Here is a 15,264-nt window from a genome sequence, read left to right as displayed (position 1 = left end):
ACAATGGCAGCCTTGTGCACTATGAGATATTCCAAACCAGCTCTCATCTGACTGAGAACCTGTAAACCTTAAAGTTATTTTGCATCTGTTGGATGACTCATGAACAGTGCCCTCGATTAGTTGCGTAGTGTTATGACAAGACTATTCGCTGAGATCATATTTGTTATTTTGCTCTATATTAGTTTTTAGTTCGTAATATTCTAAAAAACAAATATATAGTAATATAGCCAATATTATGTAATAATTATGTAGTAAGTCAGTGATAATATCTGACACTGGAAAAGCTGGGTAATAACTCAGTGTAGATTGCTAGTTATTACCCAGCTTTCCCAGTGTCAGATATATTCACTGAGTTATTACCCAACTTTCCCAGTGTCAGATTTTATCACTGAGTTATTACCCAGCTTTCCCAGTGTCAGATATCATCCTAGTGTAGATTGCGAATATTCTAATCGCAAATTTTTATCGTGAATTTTCCATGCAAAAGGCTACTTCTTGTCAGAAGACTATGAAACCAATAGATGCCGCTATTGAGTTATGAACAGCGCCCTCTATTGGTTTCATAGTCTTCTGACAAGAATATTAGTCTTGTCATAAGACTGTGAAACCAATAGAGGGCGCTGTTCATAACTCAATAGCGCCATCTATTGGTTTTCATAGTCTTATGACAGCTGAAAAACAAGGCAGATTCTGCTCATTTGCATGTCTTTCCCATATGCCCATGTTTATGCAAATTAGTTTTTACATGACAAAACTGTATAGAAAGGTTATTGAATATTATGTTAGGACAATCAGAAAACTTTTTGTCGCCCTAATGATATTGATCTAGGTGTGCAGGTCCACCCAAGCCATCCAACAGATGCAAAATAACTTTGAGGTTTACTGGTTGTCAGTCAGATGAGAGCTGGTTTGGAATATCTCATAGTGCATAAGGCTGCCATTGTAAGGTATGCTGGCTGTTATCTGTCTCATAGATAAATTAATGGCTTGCACATACCTGGCTTTTGGCATATAGCCTTTGTGTGGTTGTCTATTGTATGTCGTACATAATAGGAGTCTAAGACGCATCCGGCTATTCTCTTAATGCTGTTTCCAAACTATTTTGATGGGGTTTCCATCAATTTCTAACCTTTTTTATGAACCAGACACCCTCTTGTCTTCCAAGCAGGGGGTGGCTGGGGTTCTCCTATTGACTTCCACACCAATGTGTTTGGCCAGTGCACACAAGCACTTTAGTGCTCGCTCAACACTAAAAACCACCCATTTTGCTACACATTGCTTGTGCTCCAATGTCCTCCTCCTCCAGTTCAGCCCCCACAGGGCTCATGTGGCCATGAGATCTAGACGCCACGTCTCCAGTCCCCTGACCTGCCAGATTTACCAGTATCTGTCCCAGGACATGAAGCAGTGGAATGACGTTGTTAATCCTGTAGTCCTGGCGACTGATAAATAACGTGGCCTCCTCAAAGGGCCTGAGCAAACAGCAGGTGTCACGCATGTGCTGCCACTGGCTGACATCAAAGTTACACAGAGGAGTAATCCTGTCCGCTTGGATCATTAAGAAATCGTTTATGGCCTTTCTCTGTTCGTATAGTCGGTCCAACATATGGAGGGTGGAAACGTTGCATATCAGCCTATGTTGGGGATGCAGTTCTGCCACTGCAGCTCAAGGAGGGTGTTCTTTGTGGTGTACGAGTGGCTGAAGTGCATGCAAAGTTTCCTGGCCATTTTTAGGATGTCTTGCAGATAGGTGGAAGACTTCAGGAACCGCTTGACAACCAGATTGAACACGTGTGCCATGCAGGGAGCATGGCTCAGCCCTCCTTGATGTAGCGCCAACACTATGTTCTTCCCGTTGTCGGTCACCATGGTTCCGATTTTGAGTTGTCGCGGAAAAAGCCAGGATTAGATTTATTGATGAAGGACACAGAGAAGTTCCTCCCCTGTGTGACTCCGTTCGCCCAGGCAAACGAGGTGCAGAACAGCATGACACTGCCGTGCCCTGCACATGTGGTATGCTGGAGGGGCACTGTGAATTGTCCTTGCAGTGGAGGATGAGGAGGCAGGCAGAGGACATTGTCGCAGGACCAACGGCGTGACAACGTGGAGGCGGAAGCAGCGTCACCTGGGCAAGTTGCCTATGCAGGAACCACATTCACCCAGTGGGCCGTAAAGGACATGTATTGTCCCTGACCGTAGTTACAGCTCTACACGTCGGCGCTGCCGTGCACTTTGGCAGACACCGACAGGCTCATGGACTGGCCCACCTTCTGTTCTACATGTGTGTGCAGGGCTGGTACTGCCTTTTTCGCAAAGACATGACGGCTTGGGACTCTCCACCTCGGCTCGGCACAAGCCATCAGTTCTCTGAAAGGTGTAGAGTCCACCACTTGGAAAAGGAGGGACTGTAGCACCAGCAACTTGGACAGGAGCACATTCAGCTTCTGCGCCATTGGATGCATGCATGCATACTGCTGTCTCTTGGCAATCGCTTCGGTGATTGATTGCTGACGGAATGACTGACGAGGAGCAGGAGCATCTGGACTAGCAGAAGATGGGATTGACAGACAGCACCCTTCGGCTGAGGTAGTGGAGCCTTGACTGCCTGAAACCGGGTGCGTGCCACTGGGTGATGCAGCATGCTAGACCACCACATCAGAGCCGCGGTTCTGCCAGGCCACTTTATGGTGACGCTGCATATGTTGACGCAGGACCGTAGTGCCAACATTGGCACCCTGGCTACGCTTCACCTTCTGCACACAGATTCTACTTATGGCCATGTTCACCTCCTCCGGCGGCTTAACAAAAAATATGTCACACTGCCGAGTAGGTTATTTTACCCCCAACACTACACACTGAATGACTGTTACCGCTGCTGCTTCCATGAACCCGTGCACCACTACTTTCGGGGCAGGCAGGCTCCTTGCGAAGCGGGTTGTCTACCCCGGGCACATTTGGCTACCGACCTCCCACTACTGCTTCCCTGCTGACTCCCAGCCACGCTAGCGACTTGCTGGCTCCGCCGCTGCCTCACAGGCAAGCTGCCACCCTCTTCTCCCAATGATGATGAACCCCTTAATTCACCCGACTCCCAATTGCGGTCAGCTACATCATCATCATCATTTAGTACTGTCTGCATGTCACTGATGTCCTCCTCAACAGTCTCTGGGTCAGGAGCCTCACCCACCAGCTCCCATGCCACTTTCCTCATCACTACTTGCCCGCCTAGTGGAGGAAGCGGCGGATGTCTCCTCCACAACTTGGCTGGCCAGTAGCTGCTGACTGTCCTCTAGTAGCTCGTCCTCGCTGTATAGTGGGGCTGAGCCCACAGCATGTAATACTTCTCTGGCTAAAGGGACAAAAAAGGACAGAGGCAGGTTGAGGACAGGTGAGGGCACAGGGCCTGCTCCCGGGCAATGCCAACTAAGTGTTGTGTCTGACGAACCCACAGACTTTTGGCTGGGGGTGTCTGATGTCACTCGGGACGAAGTTGATGACCGAGTCAACCATTCAAGAACCGCTGGGTTGCTGGTCAAGACACACACGACCGCTAGACGACACCCGGGCGCTCAGGCCTCTCGCTGCGACTCCTGCTGCCACGCCCTCTTACTCTGCTGCAACCTGTGCCTGCGCCAGAAACATTTAGGCTTCTGCCACTCTACCACTACCCTGTGCAGGGCCTGGCACTTCTCTGTCTGACATACTGTTAGATCAAATAAATAAATAAAAATGAAATTAAAACACCCCAAAAAAGTCAGTAATTTTCTCACTTCACCACACAACGGCTACAAAGCCCTTTTTTTGTGCCACTGATACACGCAAAAAAGGGCTTTAGAACATATAACTGCACCGCTGAACGGCATATATATATTTTTCTTTTGCCACTAATACACGACAAAAAGGGCTTTAGAACATATAACTGCTCCGCTGAACGGCAAATAGGCCCTTATTTTTTCAACTGATACATGACACAAAAGGCTTTAGAACATATAACTGCACCGCTGAATGGCAAATATATTTTTCTTTTTTCCACTTATACACTCCTCAAAAGGGCTTTAGAACATATAACTGCACCGCTGAACGGCAAATAGGCCCTTATTTTTTTCCACTTATCCACAACACAAAAGGCTTCAGAACTTATAACTGCACCGCTGAACGGCAAATAGGCCGTAATTTTTTTCTACTTATACACGACACAATAGGCTTTAGAACATATAACTGCACCGCTGAACGGCAAATATGCCCTTATTTTTTTCCACTTATACACGCCACAAAAAGCTTTACAACATATAACTGCACTGCTGAACAGCAAATATATTTTTCTTTTTTCCACTTATACACTCCACAAAAGGCTTTAGAACATATAACTGCACCGCTGAACGGCAAATATATTTTTCTTTTGCCACTAATACATGACAAAAAGGGCTTCAGAACATATAACTGCACCGCTGAACGGCAAATAGGCCCTTATTTTTTTTCCACTTATAGACTCCACAAAAGGCTGTAATTTTCTCACTTCACCACACAACGTCTAATAAGCCCTTTTTTCCCACCAGTACAAGCCAATGCTTTAGAACATATAACTGCACCGCACAAGGGCAAATAAGTCGTATAAATATTTCCTTGTAATAAACCCTGTTAATGGCTGTATCAAACAGCACTTGCACCCCAATAACAAGAATGGTTTGCTGGAATTACAGAGCTGTCTAATGGTAATTTGGATCCCCAGTCAGTGCAGCAAGGTGTAATAGGATTGTTCCTATTACCCAGGCTGTAACCTTCCCTACTGAACCCTGTTCTACATAAATATTGTGGAATGATTCCTCCCTATCCTTTCCCTACACCTTGAATATGCTTTCCCTGAACTTGTAAATTGTTCTTTTGTCACAATGAAGTCTTTCCTAGCATTGCCTCTAGTGCCTGCTGATGTCTCTCGCTGCACTAAGTACACTGGAAAATGGCAAAATCCAAGATGACTGAGGCTATTTATAAGGCTTTGACATCACAGGCTGGCTGGCTGCTGATTGGCTGCATGCATGGCATTATGGGTGATCCCACGTTCGCAGAGTTCCTTGCTCAATGTCCTCACACGTGCAGCAGCCATTTTAGGAAAAAATGTGATCCGTTACCACAAAGCGCGAGGAAATTCGGAATCATTGCAAATCTTTTTTCCTGAAATTCGGATTGAATTCCACTTCGTTATCTTCTATTCGCTCATCTCTAGCTACTATAAAGGGGGCACAGAGGGCATCACTACTATAAAGGGGGCACAGAGGGCTTTACTACTGTGAAGGGGGCACAATAGGCATTATTACTATGAAGGGTGCACAATGGGCATTGTTACTATGAAGAGGGCACAATGGGAATTACTACTGTGAAGGGGCACAGAGGGCATTACTACTGTGAAGTGGGCATAATGGTCATTACTACTATGAAGGGGGCACAATGGGCATTACTACTGTGAAGGGGACCCAGAGTGCATTACTAATGTGAAGGAGGCACAAAGAGGGCATAACTACTGTGAGGGGCATAACTATTATGGGGGCACAGAGTGGGCATTACTACTGTGAAGGGGGCACAGTGGGCATTACTACTGTAAAGGTGGCACAATGGGCACTACTACTGTGGAGGGGCCACAGAGTGCATTACTATTGTGAAGGGGGCACAGAGAGGGAATAACTACTGTGAGGGGGCACAAAGAGGGTAATTTCCACTGTGAAGGGGACACAGATGTGTCTGTCCCTGTGTGTGTGTCCCTGTGTTTGTCTGTCCCCATCACCATGCCCACAGTCTTCCTATGTCTTGACGCAGCTGTATCAGGACATTCTGGTCGGGGCAAGAAGAAGGAAGAGCAGGCAGCGCCACCAGCATGGAGTCCTGAGGGGGACGCACACTAAGGACGAAGGTAACACTACCACATGATCTACACTAGTGTTATCTGTGGTTTTACATAGGACTGCAGGTAAGACTACCATATTATCAGCACTAGTATTATCTGTGGTTTTACATAGGACTGCATGTAACACTACTACATGATTTGCAATAGTGTTATCTGTGATTTTACATAGGACTGCAGGTAACACCACTATATTTTCTGTACTCAGAGATTTATCACTGTGTTACCTCTGGTGTTACATAGGACTGCAGGTGATATCAACATTATCTTTACTTGTACCGCCCCAGATCTGGCAGGACGGTCTCGGAGTTTGGTGGCTACTTGATTTTCATACTATTTTTTAATGGGAGGGGGGCGCAATTAAAATTTTTGCCTCAGGCAGCAGAAGAGTCGCTGTGGCGTAGCTATAGGGGTCGCAATTGTGACCGGGCCCCTAAGTCAGGGGGGCCCATGGTGCCCCCTCCAGGAGAGATGGAGTAAAGCGGCAGCAGGCAGCCCTATACTACTATTGCAGCTTCACATAGGGGGGCGAAGGCAGAGCCGTGCGTGCAGGAGAGGCGGTGGTCCCGCTCCCGTCTGGGCGGCAGAGTTGTACTGGTCGAGTGGCCGGAGGAGGACGGTGAAGGCAGCGCCTTCTGGAGTGACGGATTAGAGAGTGAGTGTGGTGAGGGCGGTGGCGTGATGGATATTGCTCTGCTCAGTGGCGTAGGGATCGCTATAGCAGCCATAGCAATGGCTATGGGGTCCTACGCCACGGGGGCCCTGGCCGCCGGCTGAGGATTAAAATAAATAAATAAATCATCTGTGGTGAGTGGGTGGCGGTACGATAGGGTCGGCCTTCCCCCCTCCCCGATCCCCCCCCCATCATTGGTGGCAGCGGCAGTTCCGATCGGAGTCCCAGCAGTGTAAGCTGGGGCTCCGATCGGTTACCATGGCAGCCAGGACACTACTGAAGTCCTGATTGCCATGGTCAGTTAGTCAGCAGCATACTTACATGCGCTGTGGCCGCCCGGCGCTCTTTCTTCTTGTAACTCGTCACAGGTCTGTGCGGCGCATTGCTATAAGCATAAGCAATGCGCAGCACAGACATGTGAGTTACAAGAGGAAGGAGCGTCGGGCGGCCACAGCGCATGTAAGTATGCTGCTGACTGACCATGGCAGCCAGGACTTCAGTAGCATCCTAGCTGCCATGGTAACCGATCGGAGCCCCAGCATTACACTGCTGGGACTCCGATCGGAACTGCCGCTGCCACCAATGTTGGGGTGGTGGTTGGGGGAGGGCGCACTGCCCACCAATGATTTTAATACTGGGGGGGAGGGCTTGCACTGCCCACCAATGATTATAATACTGGGGGGGGGGGTTCACTGCCCACCAATGATTTTTATACCGGGGAGGGCGCACTGCCCACCAATGATTTTAATACAGGGGAGGGCGCATTGGCCACCAATGATTTTAATACCGGGGAGGGCGCACTGCCCACCAATGATTTTAATACCGGGGGTGGGGGGCGCACTGCCCACCAATGATTTTAATACCGGGGGGGGGGGGCGCATTGCACCAATGATTTTAATACAGGGGAGGGGGGGTGCGCACTGCCCACCAATGATTTTTAATACCGGGGAGGGCGCACTGGGGGCGGATTGAGAGGCACTGGGGGCTAATGGAGAGGGTACTGGGGGCTGGTTAGAGGCACTGGAGGCTGATGGAGAGGCACTGACTGGGGGCAGATGGAGAGGCACTGGGGGGCCGCTGGTGAGAGGCACTGGGAGCTGATGGAGAGGCACTGGGAGCTGATTGAGAGGCACTGGGGGCTGGTGAGAGGCACTAGGGGTGATGAAGAGGCTACTGGGGGTTGCTATGAGGCTACTGGGGGTTTCTATGAGGCTACTGGGGGCTGCTATGAGGCTACTGAGGGTTGCTATAAAGCTACTGGGGGTTGCTATAAGGCATGGGGCTCTTATATGAGGTCTGATTGGGGGTCATTCATATTGGGGTTTGAGCTGAGGTGTTATCTGAGGTCTTATTGGGGTCTTATTAACATTGGGGATCTTATTGGGGCTGTTAGCTGAGGTCTGATTAACATTGGGGGTCTGATTGGTGGTCTGACCTGAGGTATAATGAAAAAATATTTTTTTCCGGACCAGCTTGGAGAAAAAAGTCCTCACAGTAAGCACCCCTGAGGCCAAGCCAGCCAGCACCGCTGAGGCCAAGCCTGTCAGCACCCCTGAGGCCAAGCCTGTCAGCACCCCTGAGGCCAAGCCTGTCAGCACCCCTGAGGCCAAGCCTGTCAGCACCCCTGAGGCCAAGCCTGTCAGCACCCCTGAGGCCAAGCCAGCCAACACCCCTGAGGCCAAGCCACCCAACACCCCTGAGGCCAAGCCTGTCAGCACCCCTGAGGCCAAGCCAGCCAGCACCCCTGAGTCTTCAGAACTGTAAGTAAATTATATATAAGGGGAGCTTATAATATGAAAGAGACGAATTATGTCTGAACAGACATATAGCGCAAATTCCAGTTTTTGTTTATGTTTTGTGTTGCACTGAATTTTCTGCGATATATACAGTGGGATGCAAAAGTTTGGGCAACCTTGTTAATCGTCATGATTTTCCTGTATAAATCGTTGGTTTTTACGATAAAAAATGTCAGTTAAATATATCATATAGGAGACACACACAGTGATATTTGAGAAGTGAAATGAAGTTTATTGGATTTACAGAAAGTGTGCTATAATTGTTTAAACAAAATTTGGCAGGTGCATAAATTTGGGCACTGTTGTCATTTTATTGATTCCAAAACCTTTAGAACGAATTATTGGAACTCAAATTGGCTTGGTAAGCTCAGTGACCCCTGACCTACATACACAGGTGAATCCAATTATGAGAAAGAGTATTTAGATCAAAATAATTTTTATTGGTATTTTCATCATTGATAAAGAAACATATCTTGCATTGTCTATAATGTCTATAAGTAGTATTTTTTTTCACGTATCATAGTTAGTTCTGTATACAAGTTTCAGTTATGTTGATATTCATCAAGTTTTATAGTTTGATCTAGGATAGATGGCAAAACTAGAACATTAAAGAGGAAATATAAGAGAAATAAAAAGAAAAAGGAAGTAAAAATAAAAGTAAAGAAAAAGAACAGAATTATAAGAAATATAACATTTAGAAACCGTTATTTTAACGAGAAAGAGTATTTAAGGGGGTCAATTGTAAGTTTCCCTCCTCTTTTAATTTTCTCTGAAGAGTAGCAACATGGGGGTCTCAAAACAACCCTCAAATCATCTGAAGACAAAGATTGTTCACCATCATGGTTTAGGGGAAGGATACAGAAAGCTGTCTCAGAGATTTCAGCTGTCTGTTACCACAGTTAGGAACATATTGAGGAAATGGAAGACCACAGGCTCAGTTCAAGTTAAGGCTCGAAGTGGCAGACCACGAAAAATCTCGGATAGACAGAAGCCACGTATGGTGAGAACAGTCAGAGTCAACCCACAGACCAGCACCAAAGACCTACAACATCATCTTGCTGCAGATGGAGTCACTGTGCATCGTTCAACCATTCGGCACACTTTACACAAGGAAGTGCTGTATGCGAGAGTGATGCAGAGGAAGCCTTTTCTCCACCCACAGCACAAAAAGTGCCGCTTGAGGTGGGCTAAAGCACATTTGGACAAGCCAGCTTCATTTTGGAATAAGGTGCTGTGGACTGATGAAACTAAAATTTAGTTATTTGGCCATAACAAGGGGCGTTATGCATGGAGGAAAAAGAACACAGCATTCCAAGAAAGACACCTGCTACCTACAGTAAAATATGGTGGTGGTTCCATCATGCTGTGGGGCTGTGTGGCCAGTGCAGGGACTGGGAATCTTGTCAAAGTTGAGGGACGCATGGATTCCACTCAGTATCAGCAGATTCTGGAGACCAATGTCCAGGAATCAGTGACAAAGCTGAAGCTGCGCCGGGGCTGGATCTTTCAACAAGACAACGACCCTAAACACTGCTCAAAATCAACTAAGGCATTTATGCAGAGGAACAAGTACAACGTTCTGGAATGGCCATCTCAGTCCTTAGATCTGAATATAATTGAAAATCTGTGGTGTGACTTAAAGAGAGCTGTCCATGCTCGGAAGCCATCAAACCTGAATGAACTAAAGATGTTTTGTAAAGAGGAATGGTCCAAAATACCTTCAACCAGAATCCAGACTCTCATTGGAACCTACAGGAAGCGTTTAGAGCCTGTAACTTCTGCAAAAGGAGGATCTACTAAATAGTGATTTCATTTATTTTTTGTGGTGCCCAAATTTATGCACCTGCCTAATTTTGTTTAAACAATTATAGCACACTTTCTGTAAATACAATAAACTTCATTTCACTTCTCAAATATCACTGTGTGTGTCTCCTATATGATATATTTAACTGACATTTTTTATCGTAACAACCAACGATTTATACAGGAAAATCATGACGATTAAGGCTACTTTCACACCTGCGTTTAGGTCGGATCCGTCTGGTATCTGCACAGACGGATCCGCACCTATAATGCAAACGCTTAGATCCGTTCAGAACGGATCCGTTTGCATTACCATGAACAAAAAAAAAAAAATTATTATTATTTTTTTTTTTTTTGGTTCATGATAATGCAAACGGATCCGTTTTGACTTTACATTGAAAGTCAATGGGGGACGGATCCGTTTGAAAATTGAGCCATACTGTGTCAACTTCAAACGGATCCGTCCCCATTGACTTACATTGTAAGTCTGGACGGATCCGTTTGCCTCCGCACGGCCAGGCGGATACCCGAACGCTGCAAGCTGCGTTCAGGTGTCCGCCTGCTGAGCTGAGCGGAGGCTGAACGCCGCCAGACTGATGCATTCTGAGCGGATCCGCATCCACTCAGAATGCATTAGGGCTGGACGGATCCGTTCGGGGCCGCTTGTGAGAGCCTTCAAACGAAACTCACAAGCGGAGCCCCGAACGCTAGTGTGAAAGTAGCCTAACAAGGTTGCCCAAATTTTTGCATCCCACTGTATATATATATATATATATATATATATATATATATACAGGGAGTGCAGAATTATTAGGCAAATGAGTATTTTGACCACATCATCCTCTTTATGCATGTTGTCTTACTCCAAGCTGTATAGGCTCGAAAGCCTACTACCAATTAAGCATATTAGGTGATGTGCATCTCTGTAATGAGAAGGGGTGTGGTCTAATGACATCAACACCCTATATTAGGTGTGCATAATTATCAGGCAACTTCCTTTCCTTTGGCAAAATGGGTCAAAAGAAGGACTTGACAGGCTCAGAAAAGTCAAAAATAGTGAGATATCTTGCAGAGGGATGCAGCACTCTTAAAATTGCAAAGCTTCTGAAGCGTGATCATCAAACAATCAAGCTTTTCATTCAAAATAGTCAACAGGGTCGCAAGAAGCGTGTGGAAAAACCAAGGCGCAAAATAACTGCCCATGAACTGAGAAAAGTCAAGCGTGCAGCTGCCAAGATGCCACTTGCCACCAGTTTGGCCATTTTTCAGAGCTGCAACATCACTGGAGTGCCCAAAAGCACAAGGTGTGCAATACTCAGAGACATGGCCAAGGTAAGAAAGGCTGAAAGACGACCACCACTGAACAAGACACACAAGCTGAAACGTCAAGACTGGGCCAAGAAATATCTCAAGACTGATTTTTCTAAGGTTTTATGGACTGAGGAAATGAGAGTGAGTCTTGATGGGCCAGATGGATGGGCTCGTGGCTGGATTGGTAAAGGGCAGAGAGCTCCAGTACGACTCAGACGCCAGCAAGGTGGAGGTGGAGTACTGGTTTGGGCTGGTATCATCAAAGATGAGCTTGTGGGGCCTTTTCGGGTTGAGGATGGAGTCAAGCTCAACACCCAGTCCTACTGCCAGTTTCTGGAAGACACCTTCTTCAAGCAGTGGTACAGGAAGAAGTCTGCATCCTTCAAGAAAAACATGATTTTCATGCAGGACAATGCTCCATCACACGCGTCCAAGTACTCCACAGTATAAAAGAAGAAAATCTAATGACATGGCCTCCTTGTTCACCTGATCTGAACCCCATTGAGAACCTGTGGTCCATCATCAAATGTGAGATTTACAAGGAGGGAAAACAGTACACCTCTCTGAACAGTGTCTGGGAGGCTGTGGTTGCTGCTGCACGCAATGTTGATAGTGAACAGATCAAAACACTGACAGAATCCATGGATGGCAGGCTTTTGAGTGTCCTTGCAAAGAAAGGTGGCTATATTGGTCACTGATTCGTTTTTGTTTTGTTTTTGAATGTCAGAAATGTATATTTGTGAATGTTGAGATGTTATATTGGTTTCACTGGTAAAAATAAATAATTGAAATGGGTATATATTTGTTTTTTGTTAAGTTGCCTAATGATTATGCACAGTAATAGTCACCTGCACACACAGATATCCCCCTAAAATAGCTAAAACTAAAAACAAACTAAAAACTACTTCCAAAAATATTCAGCTTTGATATTAATGAGTTTTTTGGGTTCATTGAGAACATGGTTGTTGTTCAATAATAAAATTAATCCTCAAAAATACAACTTGCCTAATAATTCTGCACTCCCTGTATATGGGCATGACGGGAAATAAAAGGGTTGTGCCCTGAAATTTTTTAAGGGTGCACATAACCACATGCCACTATCTCCCATAGGCATCTACCAAAAAGTTAGCAAATATTCCTAATAGCAGGGTTTGAACAGCCCCCTTTACCTACCGAGCCCCTCTGTAACTGCACAGGTTGAAATTATCATGTGTGTTTAAGATTTCTTTTCAAAATTCAGAAACTGAATTCACATTGTGTATTGGGCTTTTTAAGGGTTTACATTATCCTCCAGTATTTGAAGTGCTCTAGATCTTTCGGTTTCACACTTTCCTGAGGAATGTAGAAATACATACAGCACATTCCAGGATTTGGACGGACACCGCAAAAACGCTTTATGTCGTCGGGCTGGTATATTTGCAGACGTTGTTCATTTACAGTATAAAGGAAGCTTATATGTGAAATATTTGGCCAGACGCTTACTGAAAGTAACACATTTTTTCACTTTCTCCTGAGACCTGAATATTGTGACATAGACTCTTCTGAAAGCCAAAAAGTCATCAGTTGCTAGCTGCAAGCTATACCTATCGCCTGCGTCTGTCTGCTTCTCCCATATACTTTCTGCTTAAATCCATAATCCAATTATAAAATACAATCCAAATATCTACTGTTCTTGGAGCATTTCAATGTGAGGAATGTGTCTGCTATTTCACCTTTACATATACAGTAGTTTAACCCCTTTCCACTCTACGCCATAATGGTATATTGGAGAGTGAGAGTTTCAAGATGCTGAAAGGGGTTGTGCCATCATTAATGGCATATCACTGGTATCTACAATAAATGCCAGGTAGGTATATGTACACCTCTGGGACTCACTCCTATCTCCAGAACGGGAGCCCCTGAAGTGAACAGAGAGCAGGCTGTACATGCATGAAATCCTCTCCATTCACTGTTATGGGAATTCCAAAAATAACTGAGCATGGTCGCCTATTTTTGGAAGTCTCTATAGCAGTGAATGTAAAGCAAGTCATGCAAGTGTGACGCACGGCAGCGGCAAGGGGTTCCTTTAAGAGAAATAGGTCTACTTGTTTTTGTGATGCCAGTTGCAGTGAAACAACAAGGGCACAGGGCCCCTTTAGTGATGTAGTAGATGGTACCCAGGTATGCCAGAGTGGTGTAGGGTGGCCTAAATGTCCCTTAATGTTGGTGCACGTGTCACGGTGCTCCTACCTGGATACGCTGGACCCCAGGCGTTGTCGTCCGAAGCAGAGCAAGGGGGTAGGTGATGAAGGGGATGAAGAAATAAATCAAGTCCAGACCTTGTGATGAAGTTGATAACAGCTTTACTTGAATAAACGTTTCTCCAAACAGACTCAGGCTTTGTCTTGGATCCAGCAGGCTTTGGCATTAACTGTGGCAGGCAAACTCCTCTCTGCTACATCTGTTGCTCTCTGGCTCTGCTGTACTATCAGGGTAGCTGTATAACCTAGCTTCATGTGGATGCTGCCACTTCACTTTGTAGTCTGTCTCTAAACTGGTCCAGGGAACTTTACTCCTGGCTTCAGAGGCTTCCAGTTTCTGCCTCCATATCCAGCTGAGCTGAAGGTGCTCCAGCTGGCCTGGGAAAGGCCACGTCCAACAGGGACATGCACCTTCTGCACACCCTCCCTCGGCAGGGGGTAAACTGCAACTGACTCTAAACTAAACTCCTCCCTCCCTACAGCAAGTGGGAAAACGCCCACCACACCACAGAGAGGAAGGGGGGGGGTTAAAATGGAAGGGAAGGTTCCACTCTATGTCCCTGTAGCTCTGCCATTTATGCTGCCACCTGCTGGTGAACCAGGCACATTTTCACGAATAAGACTTTTCGAAACGCGTCAAAAACAGCCTGTACCAAGAGAGATCTTGAGCCCTGTACTATCCGTGTGTAACTTGAATAAATGGAGAACTTGATACTTCGAAAAAAAGTGAGTGCTGGAGTCTAATTTTACTCATTTTCCACATTACATGATAACATAACAGTTGCAAAATAGACAATGCACATAGTGAAGAACCTGCAATAAATATGTATGATGACGTAAGGTTAACCAATAAAGACAGTTGAGGGGTGCAGAAGTGGTAATGCCACTCTGGGGCGTTACACAAATGCATCCACCCCTCTATTCACTGCTATGGGACTTCCAAAATTCGCAGAATCAGCATGGCTGTGCTTGCATGGGTTGTTCTCCCTCCATTTCTGAGTCCCGTTCTTTAGATAAGAGCAGGTCCCAGAAGTGGGACTCACATCTATCTTTTATGACATATCCTAACACCATACTATCACAACACAGTCATAACGTGGGCTCAGGAGCGGTGTCCGCACTATCACTTGCTATGTTAAACAGCTGCCACTGGCTCTAACAGCTGAACTCAGAGATAACTGTAATCCTGACTGTTGTGCAGAGGACCTTTCACCTGGATATCCTTAATCTAATTATTATCCTACCTTATAGTGCAGCCCCCACTGATGTCTTTGTAATGGAAATTGAGGCACACAGATTGCTAGGTTTTGCGTTTCAAAAGAATATATTTATTCACACAGTGGTTTCATGATCCAGTTGCCCAATATTTTACATTGAAAAGAAATAGCATAAATCCTTGACCGTACGTTCGGGTCTGAATAGGCCTTCTTCAGCGGTCACATATTATCTGCAATTACATAGGATCTTTTTAGTCAACCAGTACAGAAACTGCAAAGTGATGTCAAAAAAAAAGGAGGGAGGGGGAGAGGGGCAAGCACATATTAA

General features: G+C 45.8%; 1 long non-coding RNA gene across 1 annotated transcript; it reads left to right on the top strand.

The window, feature by feature from the left end:
• Positions 1 to 793: 793 nt before the first annotated feature.
• On the top strand, positions 794 to 14,991 carry LOC120994168. Its single transcript, XR_005777340.1, has 3 exons — positions 794 to 805; positions 12,154 to 12,157; positions 14,921 to 14,991. It is a non-coding gene; the product is annotated as an uncharacterized LOC120994168 (long non-coding RNA).
• Positions 14,992 to 15,264: the final 273 nt, after the last annotated feature.

This window comes from Bufo bufo, chromosome 3 (genome assembly GCF_905171765.1).
Source record: "Bufo bufo chromosome 3, aBufBuf1.1, whole genome shotgun sequence".
Lineage (NCBI taxonomy): Eukaryota > Metazoa > Chordata > Amphibia > Anura > Bufonidae > Bufo > Bufo bufo.
This window is presented reverse-complemented; position numbering and strand designations above follow the sequence as displayed.